This window comes from Polypterus senegalus, chromosome 3, assembly GCF_016835505.1.
Source record: "Polypterus senegalus isolate Bchr_013 chromosome 3, ASM1683550v1, whole genome shotgun sequence".
NCBI classification, from domain to species: Eukaryota; Metazoa; Chordata; class Cladistia; order Polypteriformes; family Polypteridae; genus Polypterus; species Polypterus senegalus.
Window position 1 is genome coordinate 210,403,004 of NC_053156.1, and position 23,214 is coordinate 210,426,217.

At 37.3% G+C, this 23,214-nt stretch overlaps 1 long non-coding RNA gene across 1 annotated transcript; it reads left to right on the forward strand.

Moving 5' to 3' along the window:
- Positions 1–150: 150 nt before the first annotated feature.
- LOC120526865 lies at positions 151–21,582 on the forward strand. Its single transcript, XR_005633206.1, has 3 exons — positions 151–528; positions 18,925–19,080; positions 21,528–21,582. It is a non-coding gene; the product is annotated as an uncharacterized LOC120526865 (long non-coding RNA).
- The last annotated feature ends 1,632 nt before the right edge of the window (positions 21,583–23,214 follow it).

A 23,214-nucleotide genomic window follows, 5' to 3' on the forward strand; every position in this document is an offset into this window, starting at 1 on the left:
GCAAAGGCTTCATACGCCGAGTGTAAACCTTGATTTTCAGCTTGTGCACTGTACGAGGTGGCAACAAATCGTGTCTTTTAAAGAAAAGCCAGGCAGACCAGCTCTGTGTGGTTTTAATCAATGTGCTGCAAAGCCTCTCCTTCTCAGACAAAACCATTCAACTGCTACAAGGTCTGAAGGTCTTTTGTAAGGGCACGCTCAGCTGTGGCTATCTCAGCTGCCTTCTTAATTTCACATTTACCCAGCCCTTCCTTTGAACTGTATTATGGGGATTCTAAAAGAGACGAGAGAAAAGGCCTCTGTATAGTCACCGCATTATGCAAACTGGTGGTCCAGGCCAGGAGAGTTGGCAGACAGTGGTGCTCTCTGTTACCTAGCAGGAAGCACAGGATAGCCTCTTTCAGTGGTGCTGGGAGACTTGTGGCCTGGGGCTAGGTTTTCAACCCTGTGGGTTGGCAGCAAGCTGGGAACACTGTACTTTGTCAGGAATGAAGCCGTGGGAGCAGACCTTGAAAGGGCGATAGCCTGGTGAGACACTCCTTTTCTTCTCTTTATCTAGAAGTCAAAACTGAGAAGTGGGTCGCTGACAACGGGCAAAGATACAATTACACTTCATTTTATGATGACTAACTCTTTTCTGAGCGACTTAAAAAAGTATTCATTGTTTTTTTTTTTTTTGCAAAAGTGCATGATGTTTTATTGAAAACAGACAGAGTCAAGCTGCTTTAGTGTTAGCTTGAAATCTAAACTGTTATAATGAAGCAAGATGTTTAGGCTTTGTTTTTATTTGTTAAAATTTATTTAGTATGATTATTTTTTATATTTTTATTTTTTTATGTGTACAATTATCACTGTTTGCTTGGAATCCCCATGTAAAATCAGCTGAGAGCAAAAATAAATCAAGAAGTGGGATTAAGAACTCTCTTTGCAGGTAGGAACTAATAGGTATGTAACAAAGGACACACCTAAGAGGAATAATTGGTGGTTCCTGAGAAGAGACACAATCTAGGAAGGTCAGAGGAAACGGCATAAAGATTGCACTATCCAACCACATGAGCCCAGATAGGAAACAAAGGGTGTCTGTGAACACAGAAATATTTAATCTTCTTCTGAGAAGCTCCAATGCTAAATACCTATACTAAAGGGGGCACCATTATGATAACTGGGGATGGAGATTGTACCTTTATCTGGCCAGTTAGATATTTGGTGTGTTTAATAGCTCTACTAATAATAAAAAAAATAAAAAAACAGTCTGAAGAAAAGTATTCAACATGTCTGAATTTAAAACTTTACAGAATAGATGTCTTAGGTGCCTCTAAAAATCACTGTTTATCTATCTATCTATCTATCTATCTATCTATCTATCTATCTATCTATCTATCTATCTATCTATCTATCTATCTATCTATCTATGACACTTAAAAACAAATGTTTACTTGCCATTGTTTAAAGTACTAATTAATTATTTGGTATTTTTCATATATTTCTTCTCAATCACATTTCCTTAAATTTAAACCTTTTCCTGCTTATAAGTGCATGTATTCAGTAAGTTTTAAGGCTCAATTTTTCATGTGTAGTAATCAGTCCCATCCACCCCCATTTTAAAACGCAAGAACAAGCTAAGTATGTTTTTTTACATTTTATTTAATAATTTGATTTCAATAAAGTAACATAGGAAACAATCAAGCAAATAAAATTTACAGATCTTAAGCAAACTAATAACTTTAAAACCTAACAAAGCAAGCGTTCAACCGCCATCCAAGAGAAAGAGCTGAGAGCCAAGAGCATAGGGAAAATAAATAAATAAAAATTAAGCTTTGCCAATTAAAAAGGTTTTGGACAGATCCTATAAGCATAGCGTTTTTTTTAACCTATAAAAAATGCTTCACTTTATAATACAATTTTATGTGGCAAATTAATGTATGCCATCAATTGTGAGTAAATAATTTTGACTTGAAAAATACCAAAATTACCCTTTAAATGCAGACTAAAAATAAATTTTCCTTATTACAATATTATCGTGTAAAAGTGTTCAAGAAAGATACAGGTACTTTAAAGGATCTTTTTATATTGGTTGACAAGTTAATACTGGAAATACCTTAATTAGGCTGGGAGCATGCACTGATTATTAGCATTAATTTACATGTACACGACACAATACCTGCCTATTTAATATTCACTCATCACTCATTCCCATCACACAAAACAGTGGTCAAGGCTGCCTATCTCAGCTTCAATATCTCACCAAGGGCCAAAAGTCACTCCGCTCATGAGCCGAACTCCAGTCGGGGATCCCAAATCGTTACCCCTGAACAGGATACATTTTCAGACTACCTAAGCAAAAGCCAAGGGCCACTTCAACAGCTGTTCTGGGGTTGGAATGAGGGGGTTGGTTGCTAAGCTCTCACAATCGTTACCTTTGAAAGGGCTGCAGAAATTAAACACATTAGAAATATGGCTGAGGCTAGCTACTTTCACTTACATCCTTGGTTCCTTCATCATTGCCTCGGTAAGGGCTGGACAATTACTCTGAAAGTGGTCAGGAAGTTCTCCTGCCAGGTTAACATTATCCTTTAGTTTTCTGATGGCTACCTTTGAAAGAGCTGAAGAAATACTGAATCACTCACTATTACGTTCATGACTTGGGTAGATGATATCATTAAAAAAGGGAAGTTTCAGTGTGAAAATATTCAGACTTTAGTTTAATCATTACTTATTTTTATTTTAATCATTACCAAATTTAATTTGCAGAGAAACGGGACATAAAATACTAGAATTCAAGAGTAGAAGAAAACATGCAACCTGAATGATTAAAGTCAATATCTATACAGCAGGCTTTTCTTCAGTATAACCAAGAGAAAGATGTCAGTGTAATTTTCAAAGTGTGTTTTTCTTAATTTAACTAAGGCATTCTTTAAAAGTATGCACTATTGCAAGGCCTTTCTGCTCTTGATGTACTTTTCTCCTCTGACATCTTGATAGTTTAGTGCATCATTAGAAATGTCTATGCCTTCACTCTTGCTCATATCACTCTGTTTCACATTTATTATATTAAAAGCTATAAATCATCTGTTTCTCTCAAAAGCTGTACGGTGTCTGTGTCTAGCCAAAAGAGGTGATTTATTTTATGCCATGACTTGATGACTACTTTTAGTAAAAGATATCAGTCAAAAGCTTGGACATCTGAGAATTTCACTTGGTCTAGCTAGCTCCTGTTATGAACTTATTTTAAGCTAATTCTGAGATATAAAATAAATCCATTATTTCACATCTTTTTACAAGTGCATACACTCTGGTTAGTTTATCTGAGCTTGAACATATACATTCCAATAAATAATAACATTTGGTTTTTTTTCTATGCATTTGCAAAGTTTCCCAGAGATCTTACCTATTTTGCATTCTAGTATTGAACACTCTGTTCATACATACTGTTTTCCCATTAATTGTTTATGTATTGGTTCAGAAGAAGAGCAAATCTAACGTACCTGTTTTCTGAAGTGGTCTCAAACTTGGCCCACAGTGTCATCTAAAACTTTCACCTGTAAGCGCTTGTAAGCCCACTCTTTCTGTCTCTTGTAGGAAGCCAGCCTCAGCGGCATCTCAACTCCCCTGAAAATATCATCTGTTTTCCTGCCTGACAGCTCTTCCAAACTTTTTGCTTAATTGCTATTTGTCTACTCACAATCACAAGTAATAGTGGTTTTCTCTTAGGAGAACTATACTGTAGTTATAGTCTCGATCACACACTTTATTCACTTAAAAACTACAGCTTATACACATTTTTAATATTATGAGTCTTATTTAATAAACTGAAAAACCAAAAATTGTATCCTGAATTACAAACCTCATTACTTATAAATGTACTTAAAAAATATCTAGGGAGTCTGGGGAGCACTGAATTAATTTGATGTTCACTTATTTGGGTCATGTTTATTATTGTGTAATTTCATTGAATTTGTGTTTCCAACATATAAATTTGTTATGATTCATGTTTATTTTTCATGTTATGCATCCATTTTTACTTTCTCGTATATGAAGTATAGGGAAAGTATTGTAATTGTCCAAAAATTCTACCTTGAGATTTTGATGAATCTTGATGTTTTATAACTCCCTGAGTCCAATTTACTTTCTCGTAGGGAAAGTATTATAATCGTCCAAAAATTCGATTTTGAGATTTTGATGAATCTTGATGTTTTAGACTTCCCTGTGTCCGAAAATACCATTTTTGGAATTATGTCTGTGTTCTGTCTGTGTGTGTGTATGTAAACACAATAACTGTAGTACGCTTTCAGTTAGGTGAACCAAATTTTGCATACAAGTATTAAGTACAAAACATAAATTTCTATCAACTTTTAAGCTATTTCCACTAACCGGAAGTTATACTTTTTTATTCATGCAGTTGCAGAGTCTGATTTATTTAACTTTACTTTTACAGCAATTTTTCAATATCTTATCAGTTTGATTTAATTTGTTGTTGATGGTTCTTTAATGTACAAAATATAACAATATAATCATTGTCTTGCTGTTTACTCCTCATATATCTATCCCCATATCTGAGTATACTAGAAAGTCTAGGGGAGACCACTCCCAATTTATCTTTTTTGTGTAAGTTACAATAATGACAATTTTTTAAAAATAAAAAGTCTATCTATCTATCTATCTATCTATCTATCTATCTATCTATCTATCTATCTATCTATCTATCTATCTATCTATGATACTGGGAGACTCGGAACCAATTGGTGTAAAAGATTCTGTCATTAGGTTAGATGACTCAGAACAGACTCTACTGTAGAGCAGCCAACAAGGGGTGGTCAGCCAGTTGACCAAGGTCTCCTGGACTGTGACTGTGTCAGACTTTGTTTGTTATAATTCCCCTTGGATACCCTAGAAGTTTATTTTCTTGCTGCTTGGAGTTTTGTTTTTACTCTCATCCATTGTCAACTAGCCATAGAGAGAGAATTAATTCATGGACAGATATTGCTGGGCTCCTTTAATTTTAACCACTTTTGATTCCCTTTTCTTTTTCTGTATTTTTAAACAACTCTGTGTCATGTTTGTGTACTCATTTAGTAACTGATGACCTGTAAAGTTTGTAATTATATGTACCAGTGAACCTGTCACAGCGCTTTGTGTCTGCTGTCAGTTAAAGCCACCACCCAATATAATAAAGTGAACTGAACTGAACTAGCTATTTATCTCTATATGAATAACAACAAACAATCATAAAGAGGCAAACTCCACATAATTGAAAACAAAATGTGGGTTATAAACATGTTCAAAAGAAAAGAAACATCTTCACAGATGCAAGTATCAAGAGTGATTGACTCAAAATGGCAGACCTTTTGGTAATAAGGACTTCTGGCAGGAAGAGACAGGTCCAGTTAGCGGGACACTGGAATTGACGCCTATGGTGTTAAAGCCGTCGATCTTTCAGTCTGCAGGGGAAGAAGAGACAAGTTGTTAGTAAACAACGTCATCCTGTGTTCCGGCAGGAAGTTACCTTCCAGCCTTTATGCTGTCACCAATGCGGACCTGTGTGACAATATATATTACTTTATTTGGCTCCAGACTATCACATATTACAGTAAGTTCAAATGTACCTGCAAATTATTCTTCTCTTCCTTTGTGATTGTTTCATCTGATGAGGATTAGTGAAATGAAAATTATTGAACTACACTATATCATAGAAACAAATGCTGCTTTCATTAGCCTTACTTTTGGATCCCTTAAATTAGTTCCAGTTTCATGCTTCAGATTTGAGTGTTCATTGGATTTTCACATGTCCATCTGAAAAATGTGACCTGAATGAAATGCATGCTGGGGACAACCCACAAAACACATGAAACATAAGACAGGTAAAGAAAATACATAAAAAGATTAACAGCATTAACATTAACATAAATAAATGTCTCAACAAAGAACAAAAAAGGCATAAAACAGGACTTTAAATGCTGAGATATAACAACAAGCTTGTCTCAGGATGGAAGAGGTGAAGATCTGGAGTGAGGATAAAATTAACATGGAAAGGATTCAGCCCAGAGATTGAAACTTAATCAATAGCAAATGAACAATAAAATTAATACATACAAAAGAATCAAAAATGAACAAAGATAAAATAGAACATAAATCTGAACACCATTCAGGGAAGGAAGCCTAGGTGAGGCAGAATGGAATATAGTGCCTTTTATTGTCATTGCACAGATGTACAATGAAATTTTAGTGTGTCCCCTGAATAGTATAAGCAATATAATAAAACCTGTTTAACAGATTCAACATATGCTATGTATTTTAAACTACAAACACACATTAATATAAACCAATTAAACAGTAAAACCAAGAAAACATTGAATGGGAAAAATACAAATTGTAAATAGTGGAGTAGTTTAATTTTTCAGTGCAATGAGTCTCTGAGATGTTGCACTTTTGTCCCATTGATGCCATGGGTGACAGTGAAAGGCATAATATCAAAAGCACTTAGATGTCGTAAACAGTTATTTAACAAAATTTAGTTCTCTTTTGTAGAATATTTTCAATAGTCTGGAAGAAGAAGATATAACAATAAGGAGTAAAAGCAGCCAAATGCAATTCAACAATGTAGTGAAGCATAATTGAAACAGGACAGAACATTTTATGCTCAAGTACAGTAGAAATATTCTCAAAATATGCTCAGGTGTAGTAATGACATTTTGGGCATAATTGAAATTTAAATTAACACCTTAAGGGATTCAAGCTGAATTTGGAATTTGCCCAGTTGTAAGACTGCTTCAAAAAGGTAACTGAAGCATTTGCCATTGTGTAAATTAATCTGAAAAATGAAAAAACTAGCATCTAGAAGCTGTGTTACCAACCTAATGAATCTAAGAGCAGGTCTTTTGCAACCCGTAATGGTCACATTTTAAATTAGGTATCCCATGTAAATCAGCTATTAAAAGCATACAAAATTTTAATTCTGCTACTAACAAAAATTATCATCAAAATAATAAGACTCTCTTTTTGGTGTTGAAACAAATTACTGGTAATTTTAATTGTTTCATATCATGTTAAAAAGGCTCATATGTTTCCTAACTTGCACACTGTTAATAGGGGTGACAGTGGTGCAGTAGTAGCGCTGCTACCTTGCAGTAAGTAGACCAGAATTCGTGTCTCAGGTCCTCCCTACATGAAGTTTGTATGTTCACCCCATGCCTGTGGGGGTTTCCCCTCACTGTCTAAAGACCTGCAGGTTAGGTGAATTGGTGACACTAAATTGGCCCTGGTGTGTGCTTGGTGTGTGTGTTCACCCTGTGGTAGACTGGTGCTCTGTCCAGGGTGCTTTTTCGTGCCTTGTGCTAGCTGGGATAGGCTCCAACCCCCTTAAGAAACCCTGGTTTGGATCATGATGGCTAGAAAATGACATGATATAATGCTGTGCTTATAATAAATATGTACAAAGATATTCCAAATCAAAACATGAACAGTTAGTTGAACTACATATATATGTCTGATTGTGTAAGTTTTGGTCATTATTTGGATCACAAAAGCTAAAAACTTTGTATATGAGGATCAGTCATCACTTTTTTGTTTTTTCTGCAACAGGGTGCAATTCATCTGCTGAATTTCGACAAAAGAAAGTCAAGCTGCATGGATATTTGAGTTTATCTTTTTATGGTCTTCCTTGTTCTGTAAACGCACCCACATGTGACACTAGTTCATTCATTTAGAGCTGCAGTTCTTGGAAACTTGGCACAAAGCATCGTATGCAAAACAGAGAATATCCATTACATGCACACTTTATGAAGTGGACCACCCATCACCTCAAGGGCTTGTTTCCTTTAGAAGCATCTCCATGCAGTGAAAGAGCTGCCATAAGAGAACAAATGTTAGAATGTCAGCGCCTGCATCTGTTTATATTTGACAAGCAGTAAGTGAGCTTAGTTAAAATACTGTTGAAATAAAATCAACAGGAAAAGGACTACAAGAACTGGTCTTGTTTAATAGCTGCCACCCAGCTGCACACACTACACCAGGTAGAGACAAGTTTAAACACTGTTTCAACAAAGAAAAATGTGTAGACCTTATAAGAAGAGAACGGGCCTCATGGATGAGATGTTGAAAAATATATTACCTGGAGAAGTGGCCAGTACAACGATGCAGACAAAGTGGCCAAAGGGACAGGAAAATACTTTTGAACCCGGCCAGTATTAATTAATAAATGGAATTAATAAACCACAGGGCTGCATTTCTGGACTCCATCTCCCAAGCACCTTTAGGTTTGTCCCACCTGGGTTCTTGTATGAAGACCACAACCACCTGGCATTTGGGGGTTGGAACCGCTATCTACAACTGGCTTCCACTTGTCCATTTATTAATTCATACTGGCAGGGTACAAAAGTATTTTCCTGTCCCTCTGGCCTGCATACTGACCTCCAATCTGGGTAATGCATTTTTCTCCATCTCATCCGAGATGCTTGTTCTCTTCTTACAACCTGTAATTGAATGGTCAAATACATCTTTTCATTGATAAAGCTGATACATGTGTAACAATTACTAGACTGGAATGTACTAACTAAAAAAAGCATTCATGGCAATCCTATCTGCATCATATTAAACATTCATATAATTAAAATGTAAAAGTACATCTATTTAATGTGGGATGGTATAATAGTAAAGTGGTTAGTAATGCTACCGTGTGGAGTCCTGGGTTTGGATCTTATACTTTGCCCCTGTCTACGTTGAGTTTTTGCATTGTCACTGTGCCTGTGTGGGAGTACTCTGAGTGCTCAAGTTTTCCTCTCACTTGTTACTAGATATACAGAGTGGCCCATATTTATGTATATGATTGAAAAGCAGAAGTGGGTAGTAACGAGTTACATTTACTCCATTACATTTACTTTTTTTTAAAAAAAATTGTACTTCTAAGAGTAGTTTTACTGCACCATACTTTTTACTTTTACTTGAACAGATTTGTGAAGAAGAAACACTACTCTTACTCCGCTACATTGGGCAACACTCAAATTGTTACTTTTTTCCATTGGATACAGTATGCTATATTTTTGCCAGAGAGAATCCGCCGGTGGATCTACTGCATGACTGTTTCACCAATCAGATGTTGCAACAATAATCAAAAGACTCCCTTTCACCAATCAGACGTAGCCATGCAGTCACATGACCACAAACAAACTGTCACGTCTTAGTGGCACAAATTCCTCACAGACAGCGGACAGGGAAAGAAAGAATACTGTACATGAAAAATGACAGCCAACTCCTGCTGAAGCTTAACTATTACTTCACTGAGTAAAGAACAAGCATGTTTTAACCAAACATGCACAGACACAGACAGTCAAGGTAAAGTGAGACTTCTTGCACGTGCACAAGCTGCCTTGTTCTAATGTTATTTTCTGTCATCTGTGCTATTTGAAGGGCATTTGAATATGCAGTATTCTGTTACTGTTTTCGGCTTGCGAGCTACTTTTAAAATGACCAGGTCGAAATGATCTACCTACATTAAAAATTATATATACTGTATATATATATATATATATTTATCTATACTAATAAAAGGCAAAGCCCTCACTGACTGACTGACTCACTGACTCATCACTAATTCTCCAGCTTCCCGTTTAGGTAGAAGGCTGAAATTTGGCAGGCTCATTCCTTACAGCTTACTTACAAAAGTCGGGCAGGTTTCATTTCGAAATTCTACGCGTAATGGTCATAACTGGAAGGTATTTTTCTCCATATAATGTAATGGAGTTGAGCTGGATGGTCGTGGGGGACGAAGTTTCGTGTGACATCATCACGCCTCCTATGTAAGTACGTAGAGAACAAGGAAGACCTCCAAACAGCGCTGAACAATAAATGCCATTTCACAATTGAGAACGCAGAAAAAGATTATGAAGCAAGTGATGCATACAAGCGTATTCATAAATACAAGCATATTCATAAGCACAGCTACTGCGGAAACAAAGCACGGCGTGAACCGTAAGTTTATATTAAGTTTATAGATACACTCCCCCTGCCGTTTGTCATGCCTTCGGCGAATGACGGTATTCGCGAAATACAAGTTTACTGAGAAGACACAAGGTATAAACGAGACTTTGGATCACTTTGTAACGGAGTTAAAATTACTGTAGCAAGAAACTGAACAAAACGTTAATGTTTTACTTTTAATAACTTATAGACTACATTTTATTTTTTTCCATTGCACAAAGTGAGCGAGGCCAATGCATATTCATAAGTGCAGCTACTGCGGAAACAAAGCACGGCGTGAACCGTAAGTTTACATTAAGTTTATAGACACACTCCCGCTGCCGTTTGTCATGCCTACGGCGAATGACGGTATTCACGACATACAAGTTTACTGAGAAGACACGAGGTATAAACGAGACTTTGGATCATTTTGTAACGGAGTTAAAATTGCCGTAGCAAGAAACTTTTAAGTGCCGGGTCTTAGCTAACATTAAATAAACACATTCTCCAAATACGAACCTGATTGCAAGAATTAATGATGATCAAATCCTTGATGACAGCAACACTCACAAAACAATTACTGTATATTGACAATCATGTTACCTTATTTTTAAAATGTTCCCTTTTCTTTTTCATAACTTCTTTAACACACTACTTCTCGCTATAAACGCAGGTATATATATATATATATATATATATATATATATATATATATATATATATATATATATATATATATATGTATATATGTATATATATACCCTGATCTACATACTCTCAAATAGACAAGCCACACGCCATGGCGCAATGGTAGAGGCTTTGCCTCTAGCGCCTACATCTGAGGTTTGATTCCCGAGAGGGGATGCACTGAGTATGTATGCGCGCTTCCCGATTCATTTTACCCTCGCATCCCCTTGGTTTGAGATGTATGAAAAAATATGCGGTTAACGCAGAATCATGTTACATTATTTTTAAAATGTTTCCTTTTCTTAGCACAAGCACAGCTGAGAAGCTTTGATGCATGTACTCCATAACGCGTTAAAAATAATAACACATTTAATCACACTTTCAATTCCAAGCAAAGGGGAACTTTTGTCAATGCATGATTTCCTGGTACATCGACAGTACCGCCGCTCCCTATACGTAGAGTACGCAGTCTGCGTAGAGCACCAACTCCCAGGGGGGCACCATCCCAGCTGCTCAAAAAAATTGTTTTTATATATTATAATAATAAATTAATATTCATAATATACATATACAAATAAACAAAAATATAAACGTATATATTGCATTTTACAGTGAACGCAGAGTAGGTTAAGAACACGTGATGACGCGCGCGCCCTCACCTCTGTTACGGCTGCCTATTTGGCCAAAAATGATAATAATTGAACAATATGCCTGCTCCTGGAAAGAGACATCAACATTCCGGCGCCGAAATGAAAGAAAAAAGCCCAAGATGAAGCCCGTGCATGTACCCAAATCTCTGGATTGCTCTGCGCATAGCAGTGACGCTCCCTGTAACTGTTGCCTCTGCTGAGCAAAGTTTTTCTAAAATGAAGCTCATCAAAACATACTTGCGCTCATCTATGGCACAAGAGCGCATGAGTGGTCTGGCAATTGTCAGCATCAACTCTGAATTAGCAAAGGCTTTATCATATGAAGAGCTCATTTACGACTTTGCCTCAAGAAAAAGCAGAAGTGTGACTTTGTAAATCTTGAACTTTGGAAAGCTCCAGCAGATGACAGTGTTGATTTTATTTCAGTTTATTATTGTTTATTTTATTTAATATAAATGTTTTATTTAAAGTGTAATTTTAGTTTGTATTTTTTGCTGTAGAGCTACAATTGTAATTTATAAATGATACAATTTATTTATGTATTTACTTTTATTTAAATAAAGTTCTATTTTGGCCCCTATAGTAGGTGTTTTTTTTATTATTTTATGTTTACTTCCGTAATATTTGGGGAAGGGGGCACAAAAGTAAATTTCTGCTTAGGGCACCCATTTGGCCAGCAGCGGCCCTGTAAATCGATTACATTGATGCACCCTGAAAAGCAAGCAAAATTAGATGCATTACAGAAAGCTGACTTTGTGGCTCTTACTGGGGATCATTGGACTTCCGTGACCGTTAGTAATTCTAAATACATCTAATTACAAAATGTTCAATGATCACACTGTTTTAGCCTAATGTACAAAATAATTTTGTCTGAGGTTACTCAGAGTTTAAAGATGAAGCTGGTCAAATTACCTTTTATGTTTCTGACTTATTTTTTTAAGAAGAAAAACTGCACTTTATTTTGAAATTTTGGTTATTATTATTTAAAGACAATACCATTCTGAAAATGTACAGTACTTAAAGTACTTAAAGTACCACTTTATTTTTAAGTCTGCCCAATTTTATTCAGGGATAATATTTTTGTTTCTGTTTTGAATTGAAATGCAGTTTTTTTTGTGAATTTTGTGAATTTCCCCTTGGGATTAATAAAGTATCTATCTATCTATCTATCTATCTATCTATCTATCTATCTATCTATCTATCTATCTCTATCTAAAAGCACTTTTTTTTCAGAAATTAAAAGAGCTTGAGTTCACAATATTCATGTCTATGTCTATTATTTGATTCTGTCGCCCACTAAAACCCTTTTAAATTAAAAAAAAAAACATTTGCGATTTGGGGCAAATTTTCATGTTTGATTACATACGATTAATCAAGATTAATTATTACACAGCCTCTAATTAATTAGATTAATTTTTTTAATCGAGTCCCACCCCTAATATATATATGTAGATATATATGTAGATTTGTATATATATGTGTATATACAGTATATATGTAGATATGTATATATATGTGTGTGTGTGTATATATGTATATATACTCAGCAAAAAAAGAAACGCCCTCTGACTTTCAACTGTTTTTACTATCAGTAAACAATGTAATGTAAATGTAAATATTTGTATGAACACTAAAAGAGTCAACACCATAAGACATAAACTAAAAATGTTTCACAATGTGTCCCTGAATGAAGGGAGGCTCAAAATCAAAAGTACCAATCAGTATCTGGTGTGGCCACCAGCTGCTTGAAGTACTGCAGTGCATCTCCTCCTCATGGACTGGACCAGATTTGTCAGTTCTTGCTGTGAGATGTTACCCCACTCTTCCACCAAGGCACCTGCAAGTTTCTGGACATTTCTGGGGGGAATGGCCCTAGCCAGCGATCCAAATCGATCCCGCTCCAAGGTACAGGCCTCGGTGTAACGCTCATTCCTTCGACGATAAACACGAATCCGTCCATCACCCCTGGTGAGACAAAACCGTGACTCATCAGTGAAGAGCACTTTTTGCCACTCCTGTCTGGTCCAGTGAAGGTGGGTTTGTGCCCATAGGCGGCGTTGTTGCTGGTGATGTCTGGTAAGGACCTGCCTTACAACAGGCCTACAAGCCCTCAGTCCAGCCTCTCTCAGCCTATTGTGGACAGTCTGAGCACTGATGGAGGGATTGTGTGTTCCTGGTGTGACTCGGGCAGTTGTTGTGGCCATCCTGTACCTGTCACGCAGGTGTGATATTTGGATGTACCGATCCTGTGCAGGTGTTGTTACACGTGGTCTTCCACTGCGAGGATGATCAGCTGTCCTTCCTGTCTCCCTGTAGTGCTGTCTTAGGCGTCTCACAGTGCGGACATGGCAATTTATTGCCCTAGCCACTTCAGCAGTCCTCATGCCTCCCTGCAGCATGCCTAATACATGTTCACGCAGATGAACAGGGACCCTGGGCATCTTTCTTTGGGTGTTTTTCACAGTCGGTAGACAAGAGTCTTTAGTGTCCTGCATTTTTAGAACTGTGACCTTAAATGCCTACTTTCTGTAAGCTGTTAAGGTCTTAACGACCATTCCACAGGTGCATGTTAATTAATTGATTATGGTTAATTGAACATGCATGGAAAACATTGTTTAAACCCTTTACAATGAAGATCTGTAAAGTTATTTGGATTTTTAAAACATTATTGTTGAAATACACAGTCCTGAAAAAGGGACGTTTCTTTTTTTGCTGAGTATATATATGTATATGTATATATATATATATGTATGTGTGTATATATATATATGTATGTGTGTATATATATATGTGTATATATGTATATATATATGCCTATATTTGTATATGTGTATATATATGTATGTATATATATATATATATATGATGTGTATATATATGTTTATATGTGTGTGTGTGTGTATATATATATGCCAGCAACACTCATGACAATGACAACACAATTACATTGTCAATCATGTTAAGTTATTATTAAAGTGTTTCCTTTTCTTTTTCATTACTTCTTTAACACACTACTTCTCCGAAGCGCAGGTATTTTGCTAGTATATATATATACCGAATATACTTTATACATAAAATATATGTTGTCGTACCTTGCATAACTGAATAACCCTTATGGCACAATAACAATTCAATACATTTATGTTCACTACAGTATTTGGATTTAATAATCTTCATGTGGGAAAAGGCTGACTCGCATAAATAAGTAGAGTAAGTAAATAATGCAGTCAAGGTGGTAGCACTTGTCCTCCTGTTTGGGCACTTTTCCTCTGTGAGTAAGTTCTAAAACTGTCCACGAGCCCCATACTTTAGCTGAATGTCATCCTGTAGTGTCAAAATCTCCACTGTAGACGAGTTTTAGGTGAAACAGTGTTGCAGTTTTTGATGCGGGTAAATCACCCTCAACATCTTCCCTAGATGGTGTCACAAAACTCACACAGAGTCATAGAAAGGTTTGGGGCAGCCACCCGTATAATTTGGTTTCCTGGCTGCAAAAGTCATTTTTAAATGAATACTGCACTGATGTGCACCCAACCAAGTCCAAGACAGAACTGAGGGACTAGGGAAAAGGTGTAGGTTTTTAAAGGGGAAGACAGGAAGTGAGATCATAGGGATCGGGCTTCAGCCATTGGTTCGAGTCCGAACGTGACATCACAGGGGCCGGGGCCAGCAAGGTCTTCTTCCATTGGCTCAGTCCTGGAAGTGACGTCAAGAGAGCCAGGTAGGATCTCCCGTGAATGGTCTACAGGAAAGGGAGAAAAAGAGTCAGTGCACTCTGCCACATCCCGGCATGCTTCAGAACCGCCCTTACTCAAGCCCTTTAGCTGCCCCCCATGCGCACGTGTGTGACAATGGATAGCACTTAAATGTAGCGATTGGCTCAAGTAAAGCTGAGTCTTGAAACCATCTGTCAAAGTCTGACAGACAATTTTCAATCTGCTCTGTGTAGCATATGCTCTCAAGTTGAGCACATGCCTTCCATTGCGTCTCCACCTCTGACACGAGGTTTTGGATGTTCCCCAAATAAAGGAGCTGCAGTTTTGAGGACAGATGTTGCATTTTTCATTTGAAAGCATTAACTGAGTTAATCATATTGACCATGGTTTTCTCTTTTCCTTGCAGCTGCAAATTAAGCTCATTCAACATGTTGATCAGATCGGAAAAAAAATGCCAAGTCTAGCGGCCATTGATCGTTATTAAGTTGGTTCTATTCTGCATGTTTAATGACAAGGAGAAACTCCTTTTTCTCCAGCCAGGAGTCTTGAAATTTCAGCAGGAAATTCTCCCTACCCATCTGCCTCAATGAAGGCCTCTTTTATCATCTCTCCATCTTGCTTAATGATCGAGTGACTCACCTGGAACGATGCTTCGGTGTGTTTGCCTTTTCTTTTGAATTCAGCCAAGTGAAAAATGATGGCTGTCCGATTAACTGTGATTTTAGCTCCCTCTCCTTTCTCTTTCTCAGATCGTTTTTCGGAAGGAAGTCAGCTTCGTAATTTTTAAGAACAGTTCAAAAGTGCCTTTCCACATTTTCCTTCTTTGGAATAGCAATGATAGATTGACGGATCAGACAAACACACTTCGATCATGACATTGTGCGAGAAAAAAATCCTCTTCCAATTCCACATCCAATCCATAACCAACAATTTTTTTTTAAATCTCTTCTTTAGTCAATATAAATTGGAAGGCTAACTAGATCACTTAGATAGAGTTTTGCAGCAGCGCGCGTGTTTGATCATGCTTGCGGGATGAACAGTGTGTTAGAAGAAAAGAGATCTCAGACTGGCCACCCTTTATGTCAATCAAGTGGCAAATGCCATAAGAAGGATATATGATAGACTAACATTTAAAAAAAATGTTTTTGAATGCAATGTGATCTACCTGCACTCCCTTTCTGATCTACCGGTCGATCGTGATCGACATATTGGGCACCCCTGGTGTACAGTATATGTTGTCACTGTAAGTAGTTTGCACTGTTGAAACATACATGTTACCTACTGTAGGTACAGTAATGGCTTCAAAAGCTTTGTTGTGAAAAACTGAGATTTGGAACTTTGTGTTATTTGTGCATCTTTATTTTGTAAAGATGTTATTTATTTTTACTCATTTGGAAATACATTATTTTATATTTTTTTCTATCTTATTACAACATTTCTAAAAAATAAATAATTTATTATGATCAAATAGTTATTCAGTACTTGAGTAGTCTTCACCAAGTACTTATTACCTCTTGAGTAATTTTTTGTAAAAGTAACACTACTTTTACTTGAGTACAATTTTTGGCTACTCTACCCACCTCTGTTGAAAAGGCGTGATTGTCAGGAAACTACTAATGTTATTATCAAATAATATAATGGAATATGAACATTAAGAACCTTAAATGTTTTTTCATCCCCTGTTCTCTATGGTGTGGTCCACCAATGCGCCGTCGAGATCAGTACACACCTGAAGAAGAACCCAACTTTGAAAGGCATTCGTCACAACAGCTGTGTTGGCATCGGTACACACACTCCTGGGCCTACCTGCTCTCTTCGCTTGCAAAATAGTAACGCTAATGTCGAATTTTGTATTTATTCTTGGCTAGCACACTAGGGCCACTGCCTCCATACTGAATTGCAATCCTTCTTTTCACCACCGCATAGCTGCTTGTTGCAGAGTATAAATGCACACAACATACACACAGCTCTAATGACAGTTGATTCACCACCATTCTGTAATTGAACATAGCAGGAGTTGCCAGTCAAGCACATCATTACTTCCATTCACAGGCTACACAGTGATGCCATTTTCAATACTTTTCGCGTAGTAGTTTAAATACTACCACCTGTGAAACGTCATATACATAAATATGGGTGAATTGCTGAATTTAAATGGATTGCCCTTTGTAAGTGAGTGCATTTTTGAGATATTGTAGTACTACCAAACCATAGACTAAAGTTTAAAAAGGCTAAAATGCTGTCTTTTTCTGCAGACCTGCCAGATTACTGATGTTGAGAATTTTTTAATCATGAAAACAAAATAGTACAGTATTTTTCCTTCACTGTCCCATTACTTATAGAGGACACTGTACAGTATTAGAGATTAATATGTCTTAATGTTTTGTTCACTAATATGATTTGGGAATACTAACTTTTACAGAAATGTTTATGTTCTGGTCATTCTTTGAAATAGTTTGTCTCTGACATATGGAATTTGTGTTATTTTTACAAGATGTTTTATTGGATTTCAGTTTTCACTTAAGAACTTATTTAGATATTCATGGCTTTGGCACTGTTACTTGGAATATCTATGCTAAAAATGTAATTAAAATAATATATTTAGAAATTATAATGAGAACGTAAAAATTAGCAGAATCTGCAAAAATACAAATATGAAATACTTTGTAAATTATCCATATATAGTATATATATATAACATTAAACAACATTAAAACAACTGACACATGGAGTGAATGACATTGACTATCTCATTAAAATGGCATCTGTCAAGGAGTTGGATATTTAGGACAGCAAGTGAACATTCAGTTCTTAAAGGTGGAAGGATCTGAGCAACTTTGACAAGAGCTAAACTGTGATGGCTAGATGACTGGGTCAGAGCATCTCCAACATGGCAGGTCTTGTTTGGTGTTCCTGGTACATTGTCATTGGTACCTAAAAAAAAGCGGTGTGTCAAAGGACAACCAGTGAACTGGCAGCAGGTTCATTGACTTGAATGGTTATCAAAGGCTATCTTGTCTGGTCCGATCACACAGAAGAACTGCTATAGCACAAACATCTGAAAAACCTAATGCTGGCCAGGAGGAAAAGGTGTTAGAACACACAGTGCATCACAGCTTGCTGAGTATGGAGCTGCATAGACATATACTGATCAGAGTGCCCATGCTAACCCATGTCCACAGGCAAAAGCACTTACAGTGGCCACAAGACCATCAAAACTGGACCATGGAACAATGTATGAAGGTGGCCAGGTCTAATAAAACATGTTTTCTTTTACATTATGTGGACAGGTGTGTGCATCTGAGTCGTTTACCTAGGGAAGAGATGGCAGCAAGATGCACTATGGGAACAGGGCAAGGCAGCTGAGGTAGTGTTGTTATGCTCTGGGAAATGTTATTTTGTTATTTTGATTTATAACACCTAACTAAAGATTGTTGCAGACCACATACACTATATAGACCCCTGTGTGGCAAATCATGGTATTTCCTGATAGCAGTGGCATCTTTCAGCAGGATAATGCACTCTGCTACACTTCAGGAATAGTTTTAGGAACAAGACAAAGAGGTGTTGGCTTGGCCTCCATACTTTCCAGATTTCTAACCAATCAAGAATCTTTGGAATGTTCTGGGAAAACATGTTCAATCCGTGAGGCCCCATCTTGCAACTTACAGGACTTAAAGGATCTGCTACTAACAACTTGGTGCCATATACCACAGGGCACCTTCAGAGGCCTAGTGAAGTTCATGCCTCGATGGGTCAGAGTGGTTTTGGTGGCATAAGGGGGAACTACACAGTATATTAGACTGGTGGTTTTAATTTTGTGGCTGATCGATGTGTAACCCATAAGATGATGCAGATATTGCGTAAGGTAGGGTGGGTAAGAGTTAGATTTGAATTCATGATATTTCCTGTTCTTCAAGGCCTCCAGTAAGTGGTGCTTTTGAGAGGAAGAAAATTGGTAGCTGAAGTTTAATGAATTCAAGAATTAAGACAGGGATCCCACACCCACTCCAACCCAACCCCCAGACTGAAGGAGGATCACCCTGTGTCTTCCAGGATTTTAGTAAATTCATGAGGTATGTCTGTTCTTAATGTCATCTATTAAGTTATTTTTCTATGTAATTAACCAATCCCTGTCTCTCTTTTACCTTGTTCTGTAAGTGGCAGGGAGGGAGGAATTTGGAATGTGAGGTATAAATAAGCAGCATCACTCACTATACCGGCTCAAACTTGTATGAAATGGTGTTGTGAATGTAAAGCCGAGCCTGCATTCGCTGAGCATTTTCCAAGTGTTCTCACTCTTAGATTCAGCTTTTCAAATTATTCATGTAGTTTCTTGATAAACTCCAGGACGCTAGTCTGGGTGTCATACTGCTTAAATACTGTAGGTGAATGTTTCTTCTGGGGTGTTTTCCTACAGCAATGTATACTGTTGTTGGTACCTCATGAAATACAAACAATATGAGAGGAAGTAGTTATCCACTGCCTCTCGCGTCTGTTACATAAGTTTTTTCAGCATCTATTTAAGGGTCTAGCTAAAGTGCACAGCCAGCTCATCAGTCTGTGGTTGATAAGCAAACATTTTGATATGCTTAACACTTGGTAGTTTGTCTGTCTTTTTAGGTATCTCAAACATAAAGGACCACCTGAGGTCCATCAGGATCTTTTTAAGAAATGCCATCTGAAACATCTCCACCAGGTCCTGGGAGATTGTTTATAAACTGGCAGCTGAAAGTGGAATGTATTTTGGTATAATCAACAATCACTAAGATATATTTGTGTGTATGTGCAAATGACTCCAGTGGACACATCATGATACACTCAAAGGGTATATTTTAATTTTCCGAAGAGTAACAAGGAGGGCGGTTTGGATATGTCTCAGCTTTAGATTAGAGCTGACCCCGGGAAGAGGAACTTTGTGAAATGCTGTCCATGTCATAAGCAGAGCACTTTATTGTATGTCAGGTGAATTAGAACATTAGAATACTCTAGACGAGAACAGGCCATTCAGTCCAACAAAGCTCCCCAGTCCTATCCACTTAATTCTTCTAAAAAAGCAGTTCTGGTTTTGAAAGTCCCTAAAGTCTTATTGTCTACCACACTACTTGGTAACTTATTCCAAGTGTCTATGGTTGTCTGTCTGTGCGAAGAAAAGCTTCCTATGTTTGTGCAAAATTTACCCTTAACAAATTTCCAACTGCTTCCCCTTTTTCCTAATGAACTAATTTTAAAATAACATTCTCTATCCACTGTACTAATTCTTTTCATAATTTTAAATACTTCAGTCCTGTGACCTCTTAATCTTCTTTTGCTTAAACTGAAAAGGCTGAGCTCTTTTAATCTTTCTCCATAATTCATCCCCTGTAGCCCTGGAATGAGCCTAATCGCTCTTCTCTGGACCTTTTCAAGAGTCACTATATCATTTTTGTAGCCTGGAGACTGAAACTGTACACAGTACAATATATGAGGCCACATCAATAAATTATAAAGCTTGAGCACAACCTCTTTGGACTTGTTCTGTATATACCATGCTATATAATCTAACATTCTGTTAGCCTTCTTAATGGCTTCTGAACACTGTTTGGAAGTTGATAGCATAGAGTCCACAATGACTCCTAAATCCTTCTGGCATACTCTCGATTTTCAGACCTGACATTGTGTACTCAGACCTAACATTTTTACTTCTTATGTGTAATATTTTACATTTACTGACATTAAACTTCTTCTGCCACAAATCTGCCCAAGCCTGTATGCTGTTCAATTCCCACTGTAGTGATTTAACGGATTCCAGATTATCTGACAATCCATCAATCTTGGTATCATCTGGAAACATAACTATACTGTTACTTATATTCCTATACAAATCATTTATATATATATTAATAATAGCAGCGGCCCTAGCATTGACCCCTGTGGAACACCACTCTTAACATCAGCCAATTCTAATAAGGTTCCTCACACAATAACTCTCTGCATTCTGTGTCAGAGCCACTTCTGTACCCATCTACAAACATCACCCTGAACTCCCACTTCATTTAGTTTGATGCCCAACCTCTTAAGTGGCACCTTCTCAAAAGCTTTCTGAAAGCCCAGATAAGTAATATGGTAAGCTCCACTTTGATTATACCCTTTTCTTGCTTCCTCATAGAATTTCAGCCTATTAGTAAAACATGACTTCCTTCTGAACCAATGCTGACTGTTCAGAAAAACTCACGTATGAGCTCAATCTCATCCTTATTTTATAAGAAAATTGTAGCCTATTCATCTAGAAATATCAATTAATGCATTTTTTTGGAAATATATAAGACATCCAGAACATCTCTCCCATTAAAACATGTTTTTGTTTTTATTTTGTTATATAAATTAAATGAAGTGGCTTGTTCCTGAAAAGACAAAGGGATCAAGCATAGCCGGACCTGCCTTGTGTCCAGCTGACGTCCCATGTTTCACAGTTTTGGTCTTGTGGGTTCTGGGTTCCTCATGTGTCACCTGCCCCTTCTTTAACCTTCTTCTTTTCACACAGTCTGCAGGAATAGAGACCTCTGCTGTTTGACAACGTTTACACACAATGCCCTGACATGGTAGCACAAGTGATGGCTATTTGTTTGCCATGATTTCCACGGCATCAGCATTCACACAAAGCTCCACTTGGCAAGTAGTTTGCTGTAGAACCAAGAGCAAGCAGCTGAGAGGATTCCAATACAGTGGATCTATTACATGTTGCCTTGGTGATTTAAAAAGAGACGTATGTTTTATTTACTTGTTGTTGTGATAACTGCCAGAAGTCTGTTGTACCCACTAAACAAAATAAAGTACAAAAATAGACCCTGCTGTGGAATATTACTTTGTATTATTTTATTGACTTTCTTGAACAATACACACATATGGCATGTTGCATAAGGAAGAAAGAAAGCACAAACTAATTTAACATTTAAATGACCCTCATTGAGGTAACTAAACAAACTATGCTCGACTCTAACAAGTGTGATTGCTTTCTTGCATACCTACCATTCCAGTATTACAATCCAAATGCTGTTTATCTCACTATGAAGCCTTTTATTCTGTCTCCCCTTCCTGTTGCTTTGTTCAAGTAAGCGCCAAACTCCTTTGTGCTGTGTGGCCTTTTATATCAGGTCTTGTGAGCCAGGAGTGTAGTCAATCCCACCCCTTACTGGCCTCATAATCACACTGCATAGTAATAAGTAGGAGATGATTTTCTCTTGATGTCCCTCTGCTTATATGTCCACTTTTGGGTAGTATTGCAACAATTAGAGCAACATCTAATAGAAGGGCAAAAAGAGTCTTTATAAAGAAGCCAACAGCATAATTCTGTTGTGTTACAGCCAGGGTTGTTTCCTTGCCTTTTCTGCTTTTCTGATGTTTTTATTTTTGAATTATTATTTTTCTAATTTTTATGTCATTTCTGTTAGTTTTGTTTATGATTTAGGACTTACGTACCATCTCTTTAAATGTTGTGGTTCCATTCCGTATACTTTTTGGGTGGAATAGCATGAAATGGGTCCTCAATCTGGCTTTATAGTCATATGATTCATAGATGCAGCAGCTCGGTGCTTTTCGTTTCAGTGCTTTGTTTCTCTGTTTTCATATGTATTACTATCAGGCATAATGAAATTCTGCTAGGTGAATAATTTCTACAGTTGGAATGATCTTCTAAAAATAGGACTATGCAGCGAGTGGATTGTTGCAGATGAGTTTCTCCGAGCCAACGATATCCCGGTGGACATAGCCAGGCGCTAGCGTGCCTCGTGGATTACCATTCCCACACGAAGGAAATGGATATGGTTCAGGGACAGGAGACAGAAGTGGGACTACAGGGCTGGTGTGCTGGCAAGACTAAGGAGGCAGTGACAAAAGTGGCCTCTTCCTAGAATCTTTCTCGCTAACACAAGACCCCTTGCAAATAAAATGGACGAATTGAAGCTACAGGTTGCAGCAAATAACATTGTTAAGGACAGCTGCTAATCACGGAGACCTGGCTTCACTCAGTCATTCTGGACACAGTTATCAAGTTAGGAGGCCGCACAGTATGCCAGCAGGACAGGAACGGAGACTCCAATGGGGCTGGGGGGCGGTATTATGCCTGTATGTCAACAACAGCTGGTGTACTAACACTAAGACTGTACAGAGTCACTGTTTACTGGACTTGGAGTTTGTGACTGTTAAATGCAGGCCCATATATCTTCTCTGGG